This window comes from Vulpes lagopus, chromosome 1 (genome assembly GCF_018345385.1).
Source record: "Vulpes lagopus strain Blue_001 chromosome 1, ASM1834538v1, whole genome shotgun sequence".
Lineage (NCBI taxonomy): Eukaryota > Metazoa > Chordata > Mammalia > Carnivora > Canidae > Vulpes > Vulpes lagopus.
Window position 1 is genome coordinate 7,578,973 of NC_054824.1, and position 24,103 is coordinate 7,603,075.

Sequence of the window (24,103 nt, forward strand, 5' to 3'; positions counted from 1 at the left end):
AACTCCCTTTCTATTTATATTATTATTTACTCTTTTGTTGAAATATAATTGATATACACTGTTATATTAGTTTCCAGTGGATAACACAGTGATTCAACAATTCTATACCTTAAACGTTCTCACCACAGTAAGTGTAGTTACCATCTGTCACCATACAAAGTTATTATAATATTATTGACACCTCTTTCTGTATTTTTTAGAAGCAACAATAAACAGCAGCAAACTGGCACATTTTTAGACAGGGCTGGCACCCTTCTTTAAGTTAAAGATTTTACAAAAATATGTTGCCAGTATTATCCTTGTTTCATTGAATATCATGTTTCCTTTGTTTCAGTAACATGAATATTACTTACTTAGGGGAAAAAATTAACAGGCTGTGTTATTTCCATCTTTTTCTGAAGAAAGGAAAGAAAATTCTAAATAAACAATGAGTGTTGGGGATAGGGCAGGGTTGTCTTCTAATAACTATTCTTCTTTTCTGACCAGAAGTTTTAGCTGGGTATGAGGCTGCCCAGTTAAATAACCCATTTCTGGCCTCTCAAGCAGCCAGGCACAGCCATATGACCAGTTCTAACCAACAGTATGTGAACAGAAACATGTGCAGCTCTGCTACATTCCCTTAAAGAGGAAGGCATGCCCTGCTTCCCATTCTCCCCTTCTTCTAATTGGAATGTAAGTGTGCTGCCTGCAGCTGGGAGAGACAACCTGGCAAGGGGAGGCCCACAGAATGCTGAGCAAAGCAGAGCAAAGTTCTCCAACACTGCTGAGCTGCCAAACCAGCTTTGGACCACCTAACTGGATTTTTATGTAAAAGATTAATAAACTTCTATCTTGCTCTTCAACCAGTTCCTCAATCACCCATCAACACTACTCGCTTTATGTAGCAAATACTCTATAATCATCCCCCTCCTGCTCTTCCTCATGCTACCATCCTAGCTGGGGCTCTATGATCTCTGGTTTGGCCTCCTTGCCTCTGATCACCTCCACTGCCCCAAATTTACCACTACCACAATCTGTAAAATATCTTTCATCAACTACAGAGATGATCTTGCTAAAATCCAAACTGTGATTGTATTAACATTTTTTCTTAGAACTCATCTCATTGTTTAAAGGAGTAGTTTTCAAAGATAATTTTAACAGTAGCACTTTATGTGTGTGTGTGTGTGTATATATATATATACACACACACACACACACAAAACCTTCCATGCAATCTTAAATTGATTAAAGAGAAAACTGGGAGAGGAGGTACAAAGTCCCACCCCCTTCCCATCTCCCTCATTTCTACAACTGTACCACCCCCACTTCCAAAGAAGCCTGAAGCCACTTTCCACTTTTTGAATCACTTTAAGTATAAACAGTGTACAGAAATGAGCACAGCAGGCCTGAGATTATGCTCTTAGAAAGGTCTGCTCACAAGGTGGACTCTTGGCTGGGAACTTGGATTCCAAGAGGGTTCCCACTATTCCCAGAAATAGAAAGAGCAACTTACTGTGCCTAAACTATTTGTACCATGTACAAGTTATGTGGTTTATGCTGAACACCTAGTTTCCTTCTATATGGCCAGAATTTTGGTACATGCTAGGCAAAGAGTAGCTATGTGACTACACCACCCCCCACTACCCTAGGTATTGGGTCTTTAATGAGCTTCTCTAATAGATAATGTTTCACATTTGTTGTCACAGTTCATTGCTAGAGAAATTAAACATGTCTATGTGACTCTACTAGGAGAAGACTCTTAGAAGCCTGCACCTAATTTCTTCCAGACTTTGTTCCACATGCCTTTCCCTTTTGCTAATTGTGTTTGTACCCTTTTGCTGTAATAATTCACAGCTATGAGTACAACTATATGAGTCTTGTGAATCCTCCTAGCAAATCATCAAACCTGGAGGTAGTTTTGGGGATCCCCAAACAGAGTGTCCTCATTCTGGGGTTCAAGAAATTTGTAATAGGGCCCCAGCCTGCATTTCCAGAGTACTCTCCAAAAGATAGCCACTGAAACAAGAAATGATTATCTACAACAGGTAATGTGTAATGGGGTAATAAGAGAATATCAGGGGGGTTTTATATTATTATTTTAAATGACGGTGGAGTGGCAAAAAATTGCAGCAGTAATGTATCAAGATTAACTGGCATTAACAAGTAAAATGAATTTGGGTACAGAGAAACTGGTTATGAAACTATTCTAACTGGGAAACAATCAAGGCCTAAATTATGATGGGCAATAGCAGAAATGTCAGGAAACTGGTTAGAATGGAAAATACAAAGGTAGATTCAATAATGTGAGTTGCCTTCTAGTCAAGTAGATTGCTTACTATGTCTCAAATACTTTCGATTCTTTCATTTCATAGTTATGCCAGAAGATACTCCTCAGCCTTGATATTCCTTTTAACAATCATAAAATATCTAATTTTTATTTTTTAAATTTATTTATTCATAAGAGACACACAGAGAGAGGCAGACACAGGCAGAGGGAGAAGAAGGCTCCCTGCAGGGAGCCTGATGTAAGCCTCAATCCCAGGACCCCGGGATTACACTGAGCCAAAGGCAGTCTCTCAACCACTGCCTAGTGGTGCCTCTAAATATCTAATTTTGAAAGTCAGTCATTGGAAAGATCAGGACTGCAGGCAAAGTACGTTGTTTCTTTTTGCATCTGCTTTAGAGAGGCTTAATATTCTTGGCTTCTACTTTTATTTTTTACGAGACTAACATCTTTATTTAGTAGTATTAGTATACACTTCGTTTGCTTTTTTCAAAAAAGAAAATCAATGCACACTGAAGACATCACTTTAGCTAACCAGCAGACATAAAAAGAGAAACAGCGGTTATCCAGGTGCACATATAAGGAGGCTGAAAGTTGCCACTCCACCCCAACAATGAAAAACTGAACAGACTGAAAAAACCAACATCTCTTCTCAGGTCCATAAGAAAAGGGCAGGATGCTGGGCAAACTGCTGTCCCAAGGTTAAAGAGAAAGATAGGCAAATACAGAGAGTAATGGCTTATGAGAACAGAGACTCACAAGTGGAAACCAGGCAGGAAAACCTGAACTTGGTTGACAAATTGCTAGAACTTCAATGTGGACAACTCAGAGTTAAAAACTCCAGAGATAACCAGTCATAGAAGGGTCCCCACACTTTTCTGAATTTTACCTAGAGGAGTTCAACCAAGTTCTTAGTGTCAATATGGGGGAAAAATCCCCTTCTGCTTCTGGCATAAGAAGAGGAAAAAAAAACTTTAAAAAAAAATTTTTTTTAGTTAATTTTAATTTTTATTTTTTTTATATAAATTTATTTTTTATTGGTGTTCAATTTGCCACTTTTTTTAACGTAATCTCCACACTCAATGTGGGGCTCAAAATCACAACCTCAAGATCACCAGATCTCTATGCTTGAGGATATCCTTAAAGAAGCCAGAAGAAAAATATATCCACCCTACAGAGGAACAAAGATAAAAATTACATCCAACTTCTCCTCAGAAACCATGTAAGCCAGAAGAGAGTACAGTGAAATATTTAAAGTATTGAGAAGAAAACCTAACAACCTAGAATTCTGAACCCTGCAAAATTACCTTTGAAGAATAAAGGAGAAATAAAGACTTTCTCAGACAAAAATTAATCTGTTGCCAGTAGATCTGCCTTGCAAGAAATGTTAAATGAAGTTCTTTAGAGAGAATGAATATATAGGTCAGAAACTCAGACATATTGAACTCAGCACTAGCAATCAACTAGCTATAATTGACATTTATAGAATACTTTATCCAACAGTGGAATACACATTCTTCTCAAGCTTACATGGAACATTCACCAAAAGACACCACATTCTAGACCATTAGACACATCTTAACAAAGTTAAAAGAAATCATACAAAGTCTGCTCTAGACAACAACAGAATTTACCTAGAAATCAGTAACAGGAAAATTCTAAAATATATGGCAATTAAACGATACATTTCTAACATATGGGTCAAAGCAGAAATCTTTTTAAAAAGTAAAAAACCACACACCCCATAAAAATCACTTCAAAATGGATCACAGACAAATGTAAAACACAAAACTATCAAATTCCTGAAGGTAACAGAGGAGAAACATAAAAGACATAGAAGAAACCAACATAATTTTGTGTGTGGTGATGACTTTTTATATACAACACCAAATGAACAATCCGTGAAAGAAATAATTGATAAGCGGACTTCATTAATATTTAAAACTTTTGTTCTGTGAAAGCCAATGCCATGGTGTCATTAGAAGACAAGACACAGAATGGGAGAAAAATATTTGCAAAAGACCCATCTGATAAAGGACTTTTGGTACAAAATACACAAAGAACTTTTAAAACTCACAATGAGATAACAACCCAATTTAAAAATGAGCCAAAGACTTTAAACACACCCCTCGCCAAAGAAAATATACAGATGGCCAAGAAGCATATGAAAAAAACCTCTACATCCTATATCATCAGAGAAATGCAAAGTAAAACAATAACGAGATACCACTATGCACCTATTAGAATGGCCAAAATTCAGAGCACTAACAAATGCTGACCAGAACGTGGAGTAACAGGAACTCTCATTCATTCCTGGTGGGAATAAAAAAACAGTGGGACGCCTGGGTGGCTCAGCAGTTGGGCGCCTGCCTTTAGCCCAGGGCGTGATCCTGGAGTCCTAGGATCGAGTTCCACATCAGGCTCCCTGAATGGAGCCTGCCTCTCTCTCTGCCTATGTCTCTGCCTCTCTCTCTCTTTGTGTCTCTCATGAATAAATAAATAAGTAAATAAGTCGAAAGAAAGAAAGAAAGAAAGAAAGAAAGAAAGAAAGAAAGAAAGAAAGAAAGAAAGAAAGAAAGAAAGAAAATACGAAATGGTACAACCACTTTAGAAGACAGTCTATTTCCTAGAAAACTAAACATACTAATGCAGCAATCATGCTCCCTGGTATTTACCGAAAGGGGTTGAAAACTCAAATACAAACACACACATACACACACACACACACACACAGCCAACAAGATGTCTGTCAGTAAGCAAATGGACAAATAAATCAGTATATCTAGACAATGGAATATTATTCACCACTAAAAAGAAATGAGCTATTGAGCAATGAAAACAGATGGAGAAAATTTAAACATATAAGGATATAATTAAGTGAAAGAGCCAATTAGAAAAGCTGCATATTGTAACATCAGACATTCTAACTATATGACATTCTGGAAAGGGCAAAACTATGGAAACAGTAAAAAGATCAGCAGTAGACAAAGGGTGGGGGAGGCAAGGAGGAGGGAACAGAAAAGCAGAGAGGATTATCAGGGTAGTAAAAACACTCTGTCTGGTACTATAATGATGGATACATGTTATATCTAACAAATATACCACTTTGGTGGAGGATATTGATAACGGGAATCCATGCATGTTGGGGGGTGGAGAGTGGAGGGGAAGGTAAGGAGAATATAGGAAATTTCTGTACTTTCCTCTCAATTTTGTTATGAACGTAAAATTGATCTCTTAAAAAAAAAAGTCTAAAAAAGAGTCAGACAATCAGTCAGACAAGACAAGACACTCAAGGCTGAGATATTGGCCAGCTTAGGCCTGGATAGCAGCTGTATAAATTGAAACACAAAAGACTTCTCAAAAGCTGCACTAAATTCAATCTGTTACTACATCAGTGTACACAAATTATGGGATGCTACTGCCATATTATTTTGATTTGTATTAATTTGTCTTATTGTACTCCAAATGGACAGTGGGAAAATGCCATTCTGAAGATCCACGCACTGATCTACAAACATAAATGGAAGATTTTAGAGGCCCATAAAGCCTGCACTATTCTAGTACCTCAATTTTGTATGTTGTTTTACTACTTTCTCCTAAATAAATTTTAGGAAGATCCCATTAAACTCCACAGAACATGTACTACAAGGCTTATCATGATATTGATGTTGTCCTTCTGGCTGAATGATTATAACTTCCTTATCTGGGAAGTATTTTAACAATTATTTCTATCCACACATACACACACACCCCAAGGAAAAATCAGTTTCCCCAGTTTTTGACTGCATTTCTAAGTACTTCAATTCCCCTCCCTTTTTGAAGTGAACATAACCTCAAGATTTCATTGTCTTCATATTAAACAAAAGATGAAGTTTAGAACTGGATCACTTGACCTTTTCTCTTCTTATAACCTCCCAGTTCAAAATGCCTGCATGTCTTAATGGCCAGCACTGTCTAGATCTGAAGTTAGGCTCTATGCATTCAGGCATCAACACAATCTCCTTTGTAGTTTTAGCTTTTCCCCAGAAAATCTCCTTAGTCTGCCCACCATAGCCTCTCTGCTTCCTGTAATAAGGCTGATGTGGGGAACAAAGGCAAAAGAAAAAATTAAATTTCCTTATAACTTACAGCCCATTGACAAGTCCTTGAGACAGGCAGTGACCTTCCTCTAGGAACTCAACTGCCTCAATATTAATACTTTGCTAAGGGCAAAAGGGAATCTTAGCTTATTATACCCAACCTCCAAGATCCTAAAAATCTACTTTAACATATAAAAATCCCTTTGGAAACTTCCCTTATCTCTATCCCCCAAGATATATGTTCACAATCATTCTCCAAGCATATCGCCCACAATACTCATCTGAAGGGTCTCACTAAGGTTTTACTAGATAGTAGTAAAGAACCCCTCAAGGTCCAAGGAAACCTTGCTTCCAAATTCCTTAGAGACTTACACTATCTCTAACCCCCTCCCAACTTGAAAGCATATAATCAGCCACTCCTCACGACCCCACTGTAGCTCTCTCTGCCCAGGGGCTCTGTCCCTTTGGCTTTAATAAAACCACCTTTGTACACAGAAGACATCTCAAGAATTCTTTCTCCACCTTCTGCTCCAAATCCTAACATTTCCACATCAAAGCCCACTTTCCCTGGGCATACAAAGAATCGTTGCCTTTCTTGTCCCTTGTCTCTCTGTGGCCCATTTCTTTCAAGAAACGCCACCATGTTTGTTTGTTAGGACACTATTAGCAGGGAAAGCAATTGCCCCCAATTTTTTTTCATTGGTTTTAGTTCTGCTTTATTTTTTTTTTATTTTAAATTTTTTTTTATTATTATTTATTTATGATAGTCACAGAGAGAGAGAGAGAGAGAGAGAGAGAGAGAGAGGCAGAGACACAGGCAGAGGGAGAAGCAGGCTCCATGCACCGGGAACCCGATGTGGGACTCGATCCCGGGTCTCCAGGATCGCGCCCTGGGCCAAAGGCAGGCGCCAAACCGCTGCGCCACCCAGGGATCCCCTAGTTCTGCTTTAAAAGAGTAACATTTGAAAATATACAGATATCCCGGAGGAAAAAAATAAAGCAGTATGAAGTATTGAGAGCACAACTGTGCTTTAATTTAGGTCTTAAGTTTCTAATTGTAACAGCAATCACAATTCTCAACAATGTCCGCCAGTTCTATAAGCACATGCAATGGTAGCATTAGAACACTTCACACTGGACTTGTCAAATACTCACTTTATAAACTCACCCTGTGTTTCATCTGGATTTTTAATAAGAATTGAGGCATATCTTTAATTCAAAATTAGAGTCGGGTTTCTAAAGAGTTAGACATGAAACACTGCCAAAATACTGTCAATTTGCTTCTCAAACTGAATTTTTTTAAAAAGTGTAATTTATTCTTTAAAGCAATTTTATAGACACAGGCAGTTTAATTAATTTCATAGTGATGCTGGTTGAATATGATACAAAGGAAACACAGGTATTTCCCAGGACAATAAGACAGATAAAGGATGCTTTAAGAATTCATTGGGGGAAAAAAGATAAAACCTAAGCTCGTTTTTCAGATGTTTTAAAATTTCTACAAAATCTTATGTTCCAAAATTAATTATTTAATTATAGCACATAAAATATATTGAAAACATTGCCTGGCATCAAGATGGAAAACCCTCTCTTTTATATAATAAAATCCTCTTTTCTGGTCCATCTTGGCCCAAGTCCTGGTTGTCTGAGGGCAGATTTCTCTTGAGAGTCCTAAAGTTATTTAAAACACACACACACACACACACACACACACACACACACACACACTATTTTCATCTACTGGTTTGTATTCTTGTTCAATTTCAGTTAGGAAGCCACTTCCAGATCCTGATCCAGGGCCAGATCCAAAATAGTCCTCAGAAAGAGGGAAGACATCATTCCCTCTGGGATCCTGTCATTGAAGAAGGGTTGAGGGGCTTGGAGGGAAGATTCTGTTGGATTCACCTAGAAGTAGGTTGAACATCAGTCCCTTTTTATCAATGCAGTTTGCAGAACTACTGTCAGGAGAGCAACATATCCACTGATACCTGGCTCTCCACACAAGGGAACCTCTCTCTGGCTCCCGTCCCTGTGTCCTGGCCCCAACTGCACTATCAAGGCCTGGAGCTCAGCAAGAAGTTGGATTTCTTCTCCCCCAATTTTTAAGGTTTCATTTTAAGATAGAAATTTGACCGCTTTCAGCCCAGGGTGTGACCCTGGAGACCTGGGATCGAGTCCCACGTCAGGCTCCCTGCATGGAGCCTGCTTCTCCCTCTGCCTGTGTCCCTGCCTCTCTGTGTCTCTCATGAATAAATAATAAAATAAAATCTTTACAAAAAAAAAAAAAGATAGAAATTTGGAAGAAAAAAATTCTTCTGAAGTTGTACAGTCAACAAGCTAATATGCTCCACTTAACTAATCTCACTATATTAATAAATAATAAACTACAGTTACACTTATCTTAATGGTACATGGTAGCCTATAATGCAGAAAGAAGAGGTAAATGAACAGGACAATTATAAAAGATTAGAAAAAGACAAATTGCCATCAATAGCACTGACACGGTTATTACATAACACAGTTCTTTTTTTTAACAAGGTCTTAACTTATGGTCCATGACAGGGGTGGGAGTAGAGAGGTCTGGGAGCCTATTAAAAGAAAATTATTTGTATGTGTATGTGTTATGGTGTATTTTTTCTGAGGCAAGGTCTCTAAATATATTACAAACTCCTTTAGATTTTCAATCAAGTTTGTGAACAAAAACTGGTTAAGAACCACTGTTTTAAAGAACTGCCAAAACTCAGAGTTTTAGGAGGAAAATCTATTAATAGCTGCTTACTTTTATTGAGCACTCACTGTGTGCCAGGGACTAGACTAAGTAACGACATAATTATTTTTATTAATCCTCACAATAATCCTATCATACAAATAACTAAAAAATCCATGGATAAATTTTCATTCACTTATTATTTGTTGAAAACCAACTATATCTGGGGTATTATTCTTAACACCAGTGGAAAAAAAACACTAAAAACAAAGTCCTTTCCTTATGGAACCTTCACTCCAGTCAAGGGGAAAAGAGATAAAAAAAAAAAAAAATTAAAGAAGCAGACAGTTATCAGTACACTGATGAAAATGAAAGTGATATCCTAGGGTCTCTGACCAACAGCATAGGGACCCCAAGGAGTTTAACAGAAAAACAGAATCTCAGGCCCAATGCCAGGGGTCTAAATCAAAATTTGCATTGTAACAAAATACTTGGGCATTTCACATGCACATTAAAGTTTAAAAAGCCCAATGCTAGTGAATGACTGGAGACTCCTTTAAGTTAGAAGAAAAAGCCTTCCTTGGAAGTGACATTTAAGTAGACACCTGAATGCCAAAAGGAGTCAACCCTGAGGAAGATCTGTGAGAACACTCCAGGCAGAGAGAAGAGCTCTGGCAAAAGCCCTCAAGTATAAATGGAAATAAGCTTTACATTTTTGAAGGAGAAAACATATGTTTATGTGGCTGATTTACATGAACAAGATGGAATATATTATAAGATGAAGTTGGAAAGAAGAGCAAGGACCAGACATGTAGGGTCTTATAAGCCATGGTAAACAGTGTAGACTTACAAATAGGATTAAGAACAAGTAGGTTTGGGGCAGCCCGGGTGGCTCAGCGGTTTAGCGCTGCCTTCAGTCCAGGGCCTGGTCCTGGAGACCCGGGATCGAGTCCCACATCAGGCTCCCTGCATGGGGCCTGCTTCTCCCTCTGCCTGTGTCTCTGCCTCTCTCCTCTGTCTCTCATGAATAAATGAATAAAATCTTTAAAAAAAAAAAAAAAAGAACAAGTAGGTTTTGATCAGTAGTGTGATATGATTTTTTAAAAGATTACTTCTATAGAAAATAAGATGGTAGAATGTTTATAGCAGCAATGTCCACAATAGCCAAACTATGGAAAGAGCCCAGATGTCCATGGACAGATGAATGGATAAAGAAAATGTGGTAAATATATATACATATATACATATATATACACAATGGAGTACTACTTAGTCATCAAAAAAATGAAATCTTGCCATTTGCAATGTGGATGGAACTAGAGGGTATTATGCTAAGTGAAATAAGTCAATCACAGAAAGACAATTATCATATGATCTCCTCAAATGTGGAATTTAAGAAATAATAGAGGATCATAGGGGAATGGAGGGTAAAAAATGAAACAAGACAAAATCGGAGGAGACAAACCATAACAGACTCTTAATCACAGGAAACAAACAGAAGGTTGGAGGGGAGGTGGGTTGGGGGATGGGGTAACAGGGTGATGGGCATAAGGAGGACATCTGATGTAATGAGCACTGGGTATTATATAAGACTGATGAATCACTGAACTCTACCCTTGAAACTAATAATACACTATATGTTAATTAACTGAATTTAAATTTTAAAAAGAAAGAAGATGGTAAGAATACAAAGTAGAAGCAGAAATAGATGGATTGCATGGTATATGAGTTCTATCTCAATAAAGTTATTACATATGTATTTTTTAAAGTAGTAGCAGAGAGACCAGTTAGGAAACTGTAACAATAGTCTAGTTCCAAAATGTCCATAATTTGGACCATAGTTAGTATTGCAAATTAAGTAAACTGACCAAGATCATGTGGCTAATAATAGCAGCAGCAACAACTGCCATACTCTACTAAGTACTTACTAGGTACCAGCTACTTTTCTAAGAACTTTACATATATTAACTCATTTAATCTTCACAACCACTCTATGGCATAGGTGCTACCATTATCTTTAAAGATGAAAAAATTTGAGGCATAGAAGTGCTAAGTAACCTGTCCACGTTCCTGTAGTCAGGTAGTGGCAGAACCAACTTCTGTCCCCACAGGTACAGCAAGGGGGCAGGACAGGCTCCAGAGTCAATGCTCAGCCATGGTAATGTTCTCCTTGGCAGACTGGGCACGTGACCACCATCCTAACCAATGATGCCTGATGCCTAAGGAGAAGTCAGCTTCTGCCCGTTTCCCCTAGTGCTCTTCAAAAGGAGGCCAGAACAAGACCTCACTCATTCCTACCTTTATACTTTTTTTTTTTTTTTAAGACGCATTTATTTGAGACAGACAGGGCAGGGTGGGAGGGGGAGCAAAAGAGGAGGGAAAGGGAGAGACAGTCCTAAGCAGACTCTGCAGTGACTGTGAAGCCCCATGGGGAGGCTCGATCCTACCACCCTGAGATCAGGACCTGAGATGAAACCAGCAGTGAGACGCTTCACCGACAGTGCCACCCAGGTGCTCCCTTGCCTTTGTACTTTTATCTGTCAAATGGGGATACCTGGACTGCCACAAGCATTTTAAGGACATGAGGGAAAATGGTGACACATGGAGGACAATCATAGTCTTGATATATGTTGCGATGGTTAACTTCCTGTGTCAAGTCGACTGGACCATGAGATGCATGGACCATACATTTGGTCAAACATTATTCTGGACATGTCTGTGAGGGTATTTCTGGACGAGATTAACATCTGACTCAGTAGACTGAGTAAAGCAAACTGCTCTCCCTAATGCGGATGGGCCTCATCCAATTAGCTGAAGGCCTAAATAGAACAAAATGCTGACCCTCCCTGAGTCAGAGAGAATTTCTGTCTGCCTTTCAGCTGAGACATCAGTTTTCTCCTGTCTTTGCTCTGCAACTGAAACACGGGCTCTTCCTGGGTGTTGAGCCTGTTGGTCTTTAGACTAAAATATCACTATCTGCTCTCCTGGTTCACAGGTCTTCAGACTGGGACTAGAATCACACCACAGCCTCTCCTGGGTTTCTGGGTCTCCAACTTGCTGACTGCAAATATTGGGATTTATCGGCCTCCATAATTATATGAATAAATTCCTAACAATAAATCTCTTTCTAAATATATGTATATTTTACTCTGTTTCTTTAGAGAACCCAAATTCATAGGTTATAAAGCTTAGTTGCATTAACACAGTTTCTACAGAGTTGGAGTGACAATAGCAAAGGGAATAATTATGAATTTTGTATTCTTTGATGCTCTAAATCGGAATGGATTTCTAATTCTATACACAGATAGTTGAGAATATCCTGAAGATGTTCTTTAGGGACTTAAGCAAAACAGTGGGCCAGACTGTCTCAGCAAAAGGTAACCACTTTGCCATTAAGAAATGTTACTCTAGGGGCATCTGGCTGACTCAGTTATGGAGCATGTAACTCTCCATCTTGGAGTCATGGGTTCGAGTCCGAAGCTGGGTGGAAAGATTACTTAAAATAAAAAAATTTTTTAGGGATGCCCGGGTGGCTCAGCGGTTGAGCACCTACCTTTGGCTCAGGTCATGATCCTGGAGTCTCGGGATCGAATCCCACATGGGGCTCCCTGCATGGAGCCTACTTCTCCCTCTGCCTGTGTCTCTGCCTCTCTCTCTCTCTCTCTCTCTTTCTTTCTCACACGAATAAATAAAATCTTTAAAAAAAAATTTTTTTTTATTAAATGTTATTTTAAAAGTCTGCATCAGGGACACCTAGGTGGCTCAATGGTCGAGCACCTGAATTTGGCTCCAGACGTGATCCTGGGGTTCTGGGATTGAGTCCTGGGTTCCCTGCAGGCAGCCTGCTTCTCCCTCTGCCTATGTCTCTGCCTCTCTCTGTGTGTCTCATGAATAAATTTAAAAAATCCTTTAAAAATAATAAAATAAAAAAATGTCTGCTTCATCCTTAAGGCTTGCTAATACTTGAAGTTAAATATTTTTTGAGAACCTATCTCAAAATTAAAACTCAAAATCAATAAATATGTGGTTCAATGTGCAGAACTTTACATGTAACTTGTCAGTAAAGTGGGGTTCAATTCCAAAACTTTCTATAAGGATTTCTCAGCTCAAAAATATCCTAAACTGGGATGCCTGGGTGGCTCAGTGGTTGAGCATCTGCCTTCGGCCCAGGGTGTGATCATGGAGACCCGGGATCAAGTCCCACGTCGGGCTCCCTGCATGCCTGCTTCTCCCTCTACCTGTGTCTCTGCTTCTCTCTCTGTCTCTCATGAATAAATAAATAAAATCTTTAAAATATATATATCCTATACTTAAAGGAAAGAACTAAAGATATGCAATATGACACACAACCATACGAATATAAAGAGCTTCCAAGGTAACTACCTTTTTGCATTATTTCTTCCTAAACAATTGTATATCCAGAACACTCAATACACTGTGATGAACCTGACCACTTCAAGGCATTATGTGCATTTACCGCAGTAGAACAAAGAGGTTACACAGAATCTACAGGCCACAAGAGGTATTTATATAACCCAGGAAAGCTGTATGCTTTATCTTCATTTTAACAGCTTCAATTTTTCTTTGTAAAACTTGGATCCATTTGAAAATTCATGAGCGACAGAATTCTGAAAGGTAAAGAAAACTGACAGTATGAAATGCCTACCATTGTACTTAGCACACACCACTTTCTGTACATCACGTTCTCTCAAAAACTCTGAGGTAGCTATTGTTATTTCTTACAAATGGGGAAACCAAAATAACTTAAAAGGTTAGGAAACTTAAGTGAATGGCCAAGCCAGGATCTGAACCTAAGTGACCCAACCCCAGGATATCACTCTCAGTGAGATGACCATACGACTGAGAAGTGAAGGCTGTGCTCCCACTTGTCTTCTGGATCTCCATCCTCCCCAGGCAGGCCCCGCCAGCGCTCTGCTCTGCCTGCACTCTCGGGTCAGCCTGCCTCTGCTAATAAATGGCACTTCCAAAATACACCAGCAGCAGCTTTTTCTATTAAAAGCCCCAAACTGGGGCACGTGGGTGACTCAACCAGTTAAGCCTCAGACTCTTGGTTTCGGCTCAGGTTATGATCTCAAGGTTGTGAGACTGAGCCCCACATTTGGCTCTGTGCTCAGCATGGAGTCTGCTTAAGATTCCCTCTCTCCCTCTCCTTCTGCCCCTCCCCCTGCTTGCTCTCTAAAGCTCTCTAAAATAAATAAATAAAATCTTAAAAAAAAAAAAAGCCCCAAACTGAAGTGTTAGAGGAAGAAATTCCTTTCCCTATAAATCTAAAAACCCTTATATTTCACATTGTTGGCTTTTAAGATTTTGACAAACCAGATTTATGGATACCTTTTTGAGCTTTAATAAAAAAAAAAAATATTGATATATTTGGCACTAAATAATGACAATGATCTAGTCCTTAAGCATAAATAGGACACAGAGTTGGGAGGCAAATCAATGCTGGATCATAATCCTGATTCAAGATGTTAATGTGCTACAAAAATTGGATGAGGGATGCCTGGGTGGCTAAGTGGATGAGTGTCTGCCTTTTAGCTCAGGGCCTGATCCCAGGTTCCTGGGATCGAGTCCCTCATCGGGCTCCCCATGGGGAGCCTGCTTCTCCCTCTGCCTGTCTCTGCCTCTCTCTCTGTGTCTCTCATGAATAAATAAATATTTTTTTAAAAAACTGGATGAAACTAACCAGCATAAAATTTAACTAAGGTGCATTTAAGTTCAAAACCTTAATTATACTGAAAAAAATCAACTGAAAAACGTATGAAATAAAAGAACTCAGTCAGCAGCTAAACTAAGAGTGCAAAGCTCTGTGCTAAAAACTTCTAATACAGGGATCCCTGGGTGGCGCAGCGGTTTGGCGCCTGCCTTTGGCCCAGGGCGCGATCCTGGAGATCCAGGATCGAATCCCACGTCGGGCTTCCGGTGCATGGAGCCTGCTTCTCCCTCTGCCTGTGTCTCTGCCTCTCTCTCTCTCTCTCTCTCTCTGTGACTATCATAAATAAATAAAAATTTAAAAAAATAAAATAAAAAAAAATAAAAATAAAAACTTCTAATACAATTGGAGGTGAGTTGGAAAGACACTATAACTGCACTCAAAATACTGACAGTGTACTGGGAGAGATACAAACAAGTGGATAAACAACTCTAATAAAATATAATATGTAGTGAAGGAAAGAGGAGGATGCTAGGAAATCCCAGAGCCAAAGCTAGTAACCTAGCCTAGGGAGTTAAGGAAGAGTACTCAGAGGAAATGATATTTCACTAGAGAGCAAAAGGACAAAGGGATGTTAGCCAGGGAAGGAAGGGAGGGAGGGAGTGAAGCAATGAGATGCATTAGCCTGAGAGAAGGTTCTCAAACACAAAGAATATGGCACACACAGAAGCCAAATGAAACAAGTTCAATATGGCTGAGGTATAAAGTGGAAGGTAGAATGGGGCAAGACATGAGCCACTAAAGAATTATAAAGGAACAAGGTGACACTGCGCCTTGCAATGATAAGTTGAATTTAACTCTGAAGACAATAGGAAGCCACTTAGGAGTTTTGAAGAATGCAGTAGCTTGATTATGTCCCTTCTTAAGCAAAAAAGAAGGTTACTGGAAAAATACTTTAACAGTTTTATCTTTTCTAACATACTTCCAATAATCACTTGGAAAATACAATAGAAAAATAAGGAGATCCTACTTACAACAAAAAGTCTAGAATAAAGATGAACAATATTATCAATTTCTAGGACATAAAAAATCTCAAGGGCATAAGTGTAATTTTGGAAAAATATAATATTATTAGAAACACACACAACTTTACCACCATTACCAATTCTTCAATTCTTTACAATTTACAGATTAAATACAGTTCCACCAAAAATCCTTAGAAAATTGTGAAGAAGTGGGGCACCTAGGTGGCTCAGTGGTTGAGCATCTGCCTTCGGCTCAGGGCATGATCCTAGGGTCCTGGGACTGAGTCCCACATCAGGCTCCCCACAAGGAGCCAGCTTCTCCCTCTGCCTATGTCTCTACCTCTCTGTGTCTCTCATGAATAAATAAATAAAATCTTTAAAAAAAGAAAAAGAAAAAGAAAATTGTGAAGAAGTAACGAGGGGTATCTTGCTTATCAGATGTGAAAGTAAATATAAAACATTATGATCAACACACATCAATGAACAGGGGCACCTGGGTGGCACAGTTGGTTAAGCGAACGACTCTAGGTTTCAGCTCAGGTCCTGTTCAGGGGTCAGGAGTTTGAGCCCCACTTCGGGCTCTGCACTCAATGCAGTCTGCTGGAGATTCTTTCTCTCCCTCTCTCTGCCCTTTCCCTCTCTCATGCGTGCAGACAAACTCTCTCGAAAATAAATAAATCTTAAAAAAAAAAAAAAGATCAATAAATAGAATACTCAAAAAGTATTCATGGTATAAAGTAATATATAATAAAAGAGGGAAGCAATATATAATACTAAATCTTATCACTGTTCTTTTATCACCTAACTTACATTTTTGTTATTCATCTTGTCTGTCCCTCTCAACTAGACTGCAGGCTACAAGAGGATAGGTTGTTGAATTCACTATATACCTACTACCTACAATACCTGGCATATGACAAGCACACAATAAATATTTGTTGAGTAAGTAAATTATGCACTGGAGGCAACAGATTACTCAACAAATGACTCACCACAGGGAGACAAGGGAAAAAATTGGATTATCCCTTCGTACTACATACCAAAATAAATTCCAGGTGGTTTTAAAATGAATAAATAAATAAATAAATATTAAATTCAAACAAGAAACTACACATAAATTTTATTTAGTATAGAAGTCTGCAAACTATGCCTACAGGCCAAACTCTGCCATGCCCATTAGTTTATATACCATCTACAACAGTTTTCACACTACAATTCCAGCTGCAACAAAGACCATATGGCCTGCAAGGCCAAAAATACTTGTTATCTGGTCCTTTACCAAAAAAAAAGCTTGCCAATCTCTGATCTATTCTCCTAATAGGTGTGGACCTCCTAAGCCAAATCCTGTCTGAACACCACGATTACCTGTGAAATTCAGACTTAATAATTCCCAATTAAATCCCAGTAGGAATGGATCAAAAACCTAAATGTCAAGAACTATAAAATGCTTAGAAGAAAACAATTTTAAATCTTCATGACTTTATATGAGGCAGTGATTCCTAGATATGATACCAAAAGCAACCAAAAAAATAAAAAATTGAACTTCATCAAAATTAAAACTTTTACACAAAGAATATTGTCAAGAAAACTACCCACAAGGCACCCCCCATGGCTCAGCAGTTTAGCGCCGCCTTCGGCCTGGGGTGGGATCCTGGAGACGGGAGATGGAGTCCCATGTTGGGCTCCCTGCACGGAGCCTGCTTCTCCCTCTGCCTGTGTCTCTGCCTCTCTCTCTCTCTCTCTCTCTCTCTCTCTGTCATGAATAAATAAAATCTTAAAAAAAAAAACAAAGAAAACTACCATCAGAATGAGGAAAATATTTGCAAACCACATTTTTGCTACAGAACTTGGCTCCTGAATATATAAATTCTTACAACTCAATTTTATAACTCAATTTTTTAAATAGGGAAAGGATTTGAACATAGATATATGAATGGTCAATAAATACATGAAAAGATGTTCAATATGAGTAGTTGATAGGGAAATGCAAACCCAAAACACAATTCAATACCACTTCACACCCACTAGGAGAGCGAAGATCAAAATGACGGTAAGTGTTAAAGAGGAAATGGTGAAAATAGAACCCTCAGATATTACCGGTAGGAATGTAAAATAGTGCAGATATTTTTGAAAACAGTAACAGTTCCTCAAAAAGTTAACAGAGTTATGACATGACCCAGCAATTCTACTCCTAAGTATACACCCAGGAGAAACGAAAACACATATCCACACAAAAATGTACACACAAATGTTGATAATACCATTATTTGGATTAGCCAAAAAGTGGAAACAGCCAAAAGTCCATCAACTGATAAACAAAATGTGGCATATCCATCCATACAATGAATTATTCAGCCATAATAAGGAATGAAGTACTGATATAAGCAATTTGGATAATCCTCAAAAATATTATGCTAAGTGAAAGAAGCCAACATAAGACCACACATTGTACAATTCCATTTATATGAAACATCAGTAGGCAAATCCATCCAGACATAAAATAAATTAGTGGTTGTCAGGGCTGGGGGCAGTGGAGGAAGGGGTAGAGGAGAGAAAGAGGTAGTGACTGCTAATGAGTATTGGATTTCTTCTTGGGGGCAGTAAAAATGTCATGGAATTTGGGGTGCCTGGTGGCTCAGTCAGTTAAGCATCTGCTTTCGGCTCAGGTCATGGTCCCAGAGTCCTGGGATAGAGCCCCGTGTTGGGCTCTGTACTCAATGCGGAACCTGCTTCTCTCTCTCCCTTTGTTGCTTCCCCTCCTTGTGCTCTCTTGCTCGCTAGCTCTCTCTCAAATAAAATCTAAATAGATAAATAAATAAAGTTATTGAATTGTGTGATGTCTCCACAATTTTGTGAATGTACCAAATATACTGAATTATACACTTTAACAGGGGATCCCTGGATGGCGCAGCGGTTTGGCGCCTGCCTTTGGCCCAGGGCGCGATCCTGGAGACCCGGGATCAAATCCCACATCGGGCTCCCAGTGCATGGAACCTCCTTCTCCCTCTGCCTATGTCTCTGCCTCTCTCTCTTTCTCTCTCTGTGACTATCATAAATAAATTTAAAAAAAAAATTTATACACTTTAACAGGGTGAATTTTGTGGAATATGACTTTGTATAATTTTTTAATTAAAAAGTTCTTCAAAGGGACACCAGGAAAAAAAAAGGGGATGCCTGGGTGGCTCAGGGGTTGAATGTCTGCGTTCAGCTCAGGGCGTGAGCCAAGGATCCAGGATCGAGTCCCACAACAGGCTTGCTGTGAGGAACTTGTGAGGAACTTGCTTCTCCCTCTGCCTGTGTCTCTGCCTCTCTCTCTCTCTCTCTGTCTCTCATGAATAAATAAATAAATCTTTAAAAATAAAAAATAAATCTTAAAAAAAGTCCTTCAAAAATATTCCAACAGGAATATTCCCAATACATATATATTACCAAAAACAAAACAAAACAAACCCAAAAAACAGAACTTGTAACCAGTATAAGGAACATCTCCCAATAAGCCCAACAACCCAAATTTAAAAGGGACAGAAGTAGAGAACCTAGGTGGCTCAGCTGGTTAAGCAGCTGACTCTTGATTTCAGGTTAGGTCATGATCTCAGGGTCATGAGATTGAGTCCCGCATCCAGCTCCATATTCACTGCAGAATCTGCTTAAGATTCTCTCTCACCCTTTCCCTCTGCCCCTCCCACCACTTGCACTCTCATTGTCTCTCTAAATAAATAAAATCTTTAAAATAAATAAATAAATAATAAAAGAGAAGAGCATCAACAGATACTTGATAAAAGACACTTGAACGGTAATAAACACATGAAAATATCACTGGACATCTTTAGTCACTAGGTAGATGCAATTTTTTTTAAATTATCTCTACAGTCAACATGGGGCTCAAACTCACGACAAGATCAAGAGTCACATGTTCTACCAACTGAGCCAGCCAAGTACCCCAGCATTGCAACTTTAAGCCACAGGAAGATAACATTTCCATTCACTAAAATGGTTAAAATTTAAAACCTTGACAACCTCAATTTTTGGTAAAAATATATAGCAACCATAACATTCATACATTATTGAGTGTATAAAATAGCAAAATCACTTTAGACAACAGTATGGCGGTTTCTTATAAACTACACCCCCTATATGAACTAGAAATGCCACTCCTGTTTCCAAAAATGAAAACATACCTAAAAATATGAAATTGTATTTAAGACTATAGCAGCTGGAGACAACTAAAATGTCCACTAAAAGGAGAATGAATAAACAAATTATGGTATATTCATATAATGGAATACTACTCAGCAATAAAAATTGACTCATATGATTTTATGCTTTAGTAGTTTATCTGAAAAACATGTAAAGTAAAAGAAACCAGAAACAAGTATATACTAATAATTCCATTTATGAGTTCCAAGAACAGATAAAATCATTGTGGTCAAAAAATTAATCTATGGGGACAGAAATCAGAACAGTAATCACCTACAAAATATAAAGAATGAATAAAAGGGCAGAATGAATTTTCTAGAGTGATGGAAATGTTCTTTATCAGAAGTCAGCAAGCTATAGACCATGGGCCAATTCCAGCTCACTGTTTTTATAAAGTTTTACTGGAACATGGTCCTGTTCATTTAAACATTATCTGTGGCTGCTTTTGCAACAAGGGCAAGAAAAAAAATGTGATAGAGACTCTATAACCCACAAGGCATAAAATATTTACTATCTGGCCCTTTCCAGGAAAGGTATGTCAACCCTTCTTCTGTATCTTCATTGAGTGCAAGTAACAGTGAAAACATTTGCTAAAACTCATTGAATAATAAATATATTTAAGATCTGTGCATTTCACTCTAGGTAAATTTTACTTCACTTTTTAAAAAGTCCCAACACTTTTTTGAAGAAATTCCTAAACTGATTCTGAAATTTATAAAGCAATGCACAGGACCTAGAATAGCCTAAACCAGTGCTGTACAAAAGAAATATAATGTGAACATATATAACTTAATTTTTTCTAAGAGTTATATTCTTTAAAAAGTTTTTTGAAAGAGGTGAAATTAATTTTAATCACATACTTTAATCCATCATATCCAAAATAGTATTTCATTAGGTAATTTTTTACAGATCTTTTGAATTTTTGCACACCTTTCAGTAGAGGCACAGACACCTTTTGTCCTGGATAGTCTTTCAGTAAATATTTGTTGCTGTCTAGTATAATAATGTCTCCCCTACAGGTCAAAATCTAAGATTTACTCACAACATCCTTATAAAAGATAATGGTTTTGTTTCACAATTGAGGAACGCTGAGCTTGGGAAACCCTGAGTATGCCAGCATCCACCTGGGCCAACCCCTGCATCACTGCCATGGGGCTTGAGGGGCAAGGAAAATGGAAGCATACATGACACTCACATGGCCTGCTGAGCCATGAATAACAAAATTCTTTGTCTCTGACCCAGAGTTTCATGTCTTCTGCCAACATTCATGAAATCCTGACAAGCTAACATGTTTCTTGCAAGCAGGATAAAATCTCAGATCCTTCACAGTTCTTGACACCAAGAACTGTAATCAACATGTACTCAGATTTTTACATTTTTAAATATCTTATTTTTCTCAGTATGTATTTTACACTTAGACTATATCTCAATTTGGATGCTAAATTTTCACTGGAAATATTTAATCTGTACTTAGACTTCACAAAATCTACAGTTGAGAAAGTAGATTCATATTCCTAAGTTGCTCCAAGAATACTTATGTTAATAATGAGGAAAGCTATGTAAGTATGAGGGCAGGAGGTATCTGAGAAATCTCTGTACTTTCCACTCAATTTTTCTATGAATCTAAAACTGCTCTAAAAATAAAGTCTTTAAAAAAAAAAATAAACATCTTCCAATATCTGAATTAGGTATCCTTCTTAAAATCTGTATTTAACTAAAATTAATAAAATATAAAACTTACTTCCCTAGTCATGTTAGCCACATTTCAAGCACTCAACGTCCATGTGTGTCTAGGTGGCTGTGGTACCAGACAGCCTACTTGGATCTAGTCAATCTTGAAAAAGAGTGAAGTTAGAGGACTCATACAGATGGATATTAAAGTTAAAAAGCTAAAAAATTAGGGCACTGTGGCATTCGCATAAAAATAGACTGAAGGAAAAAATAGAAACCCACATATATATGGTCACTGGATTTATGTCAAAGGTAGTGCTGAAGTAGCCTGGTAAAAAGATGCTCTATTCAAAAATATTCCAGGTCAATGAAGATCCACATGAAAAAAAATGAATATTGACCCAATTGAACATCATATACAAAAATTCCAGATGGACCATGGATCAAAGTGTGAAAAGTAAAACAAAACTTCTAAAAACTATCAGAATACCTTCATGACCTAAAGGGAAGCAAAGATTTATTAAATAGGATTACCAAAAAAAAAAAAAAAGGCTGAAAAATGGACATTACAATTAATTATTTCTGTTCATGAAAAAAATTCCATTAAAAAAGCTAAAATGAAAAAACAAAAACAAACTTAAAATGCAAGCCACAGACCAGGAGAAAACACACACAGCTTATACATCTGACAAAGGACTAATATCCAAAATATATAAAGAACTACAATTATTAAGAAATAGACAGGGACGCCTGGGTGGCTCAGCGGTTGGGCACCTGCCTTTAGCTCAGGTCATGATCTTGGGATCCAGGACTGGGTCCCACATTGGGCTCCCTGCATGGAGCCTGCTTCTCCCTCTGCCTGTGTCTCTGCCTCTCTCTCTCAGTCTGTGTCTCTCATGAATAAATAAATAAATCTTAAAAAAAAAAAAAGAAAGAAAGAAAGAAAGAGACAAAAAATGCATTAGGAAAATGGGCAAATACGTGAAAAGGTATGTCACAGAAGATTCTATCCAAGTGTCCTATAAATATGTAAAAATGATGGTCAATCTCAAAGGTCATCAGGGAAAAGCAAAATAAAACCACAATAAGGTATCACTACACATTCAGTAGAGTGACTACAATTAAAAAGAATACAAGTATTGGGCAGCCCAGGTGGCTCAGTGGTTTAGCGCCTGCCTTCGGCCCAGGGCCTGATCCTGGGGACCCGGGATTGAGTTCCACGTCGGGCTCCCTGCATAGAGCCTGCTCCTCCCTCTGCCTGTGTCTCTGCCTCTCTCTCTGTGTCTCTCATGAATAAATAAATAAAATCTTTAAAAATAAAAAGAACACAAGTATTGATGAGGACACAGGCAGCTAAAATCTCATATACTGCTAGTAGAAATATATATTTATGTAATCATTTTGGAAAACTGGCCTTTTCTACTAAATAGGAAAATATATTGTATGGTCCAGCAATTCTCAAACATCTGCCCAACAGAAAGCATACATATCTACACCAAAATATATGTACAAACACTCAGAACAGTACTATGAATGGCAGTAGCCTAAAACTGGAAACAACCCCAATTATCTAAAACTGTAGAATGGATTTAAAAATTGTGGTAGAACCCTTACATCAGTCAGAATGGCTAGTATCAAAATGACAGGAAACAAGTGTTGGTGAGTATGTGGAGAAAAAGGAACCCTCACGCACTGTTGGTGGGATATAAATTGGTACACCCACTGTAAGAAGCAGTATGAAATAATGCAAAAGATTAAAAAATAGAAATGCATACAATCCAGTAATTCCACTAGTATTTACCCAAAGAAAACAAAAACACTAATTTGAAAAAATATATGCACCCCTAGTTTATTGAAGCATTATTTATAATAGCCAAGATATGGAGCAACCTAAATATCCATCAATAGATGAATGGATAAAAAAGATATGGTGTATATACATACACAATAGAATGTTACTTAACTATAAAAAAGAATGAGATCTTTCCATTTGCAACAACATGGATGGACCTCAAAAGTATTATGCTACATGAAATAAGAGAGACGAATATTATATGATTTCACTTATGCATGAAACCTAAAAAACAAAAGAACAACAAAGAAAAAGCAGAAACAGACCCATAAATGCAGAACAAACTGGTGGTTTCCAAAGTACAAGATGGGCAACGGGCAAAATTGGTGAAGAGGATTGGGAGGCACAAGCTTCCAGTTATAGAACATGTAAGTGATGAAGATGAAAGATACAGCACAGGGAATATAATCAATGGTATTGTAATAGCATTGTATAGTGACCAGTAGTAGCTACACTTTTGGTGAGCACAGCAAAACATATAGAGTTGTCCAATCCCTATGGTGTACACCTGGAACTACTGTAATGTTGTGTGCCAACTATACTGCAATTAAAAAAAAATAAAAGACCTTTAAGAAAATTGTGGTATAACTATACAGTGTCATATTATATCCAGCAAATGAATTAGCTGTTGCTATATA

At 37.9% G+C, this 24,103-nt stretch overlaps 1 protein-coding gene across 2 annotated transcripts in view; it reads right to left on the bottom strand.

Annotated features, from left to right (window-relative positions):
• The window catches only part of AFG1L (AFG1 like ATPase), a 205,460-nt gene that overhangs the window by 163,461 nt on the left and 17,896 nt on the right, over positions 1 to 24,103 (bottom strand). The window lies entirely within an intron of this gene.